General features: G+C 34.4%; 1 long non-coding RNA gene across 1 annotated transcript in view; it reads right to left on the bottom strand.

Annotated features, from left to right (window-relative positions):
- LOC108663852 overlaps window positions 1–226 on the bottom strand; it is a 1,787-nt gene extending 1,561 nt beyond the window's left edge. The window contains exon 1 of the long non-coding RNA XR_001929951.1: window positions 185–226. This is a non-coding gene — a long non-coding RNA (uncharacterized LOC108663852). The remainder of the gene's footprint in view (window positions 1–184) is intronic.
- Window positions 227–930: the final 704 nt, after the last annotated feature.

The following is a 930-nucleotide window of genomic DNA, read 5'->3' as shown; positions in this document are numbered from 1 at the left end:
CTAAATATGCTAAACTAACTAAAAACACTAACATAACTTAAAATCAAATTAATCTAACTTCATTCTCTCTCCATACCCATTTGGGCAGCCATGAATTCACCATGAAAACATGAAATCTAACCATGAAAAATAAGGAGAAAAGCATGGGAAAGGTAGATCACAAGTCAAAATCAAGAAATTTTACTTTTGATTGCTTGATTCCTTGAAATCCCACACTTTTTCTTCAATTTTCCCCACCTAGGTTTTTGTTGTTTCTTTTCTCTCTTTGTTCTTCCTTTTTCTTTGTTTGGCCGGCCATGTAAAAGAAATTGGCTGATTTTTATGCTTATTTTAAAGCTAAATAAATAATGAATATAAACTTGACACATGTCACCTTATTATTGGTCCATGTGTCATTTCTTAACTATTAAGCCTTCTCTCTCCACCACACATTATTCAAGGGTAAAAAATGATGATGGGTGAAGACCTTGTGCTAGAAAAATGCTCTGGGGGTGCAAAATTACCGTTTTGCCTCCGAGGTGGCAAAATTACACTTTTGCCTCAAAAATTGAAAAATTGCCCATAGACATATTTTTCATCCCTTATACTCATACCATTCTCCAATTTGTCAAATGTGATCTAAATTCTCTCAAAATCTCAAATTTTGTCCGCGGGTGGAAAAATTACGATTTTGCCCCTACACTCCAAAAATCACCGGAATTAAACTTTTTCACTACGAAACCCTCAAATTATACTCCAATACTCAAATCATACTCCAATAAGTTAAATGGGGCCAAATAAATCTTTTCTCAAAATTTTCATTTTGTCCCCAAGTGGCAAATGACCATTTTGCCCCTAGATAGTGAAAATTTCGGTTTGACTCCAAATTGATCCTCGAACTCCGAATTACCATTTTGAGTCATCCATGAAACGTGAAACTCTTAATTTCAC

Source organism: Theobroma cacao, unplaced genomic scaffold, assembly GCF_000208745.1.
Source record: "Theobroma cacao cultivar B97-61/B2 unplaced genomic scaffold, Criollo_cocoa_genome_V2, whole genome shotgun sequence".
Classification (NCBI taxonomy): domain Eukaryota; kingdom Viridiplantae; phylum Streptophyta; class Magnoliopsida; order Malvales; family Malvaceae; genus Theobroma; species Theobroma cacao.
This window is presented reverse-complemented; position numbering and strand designations above follow the sequence as displayed.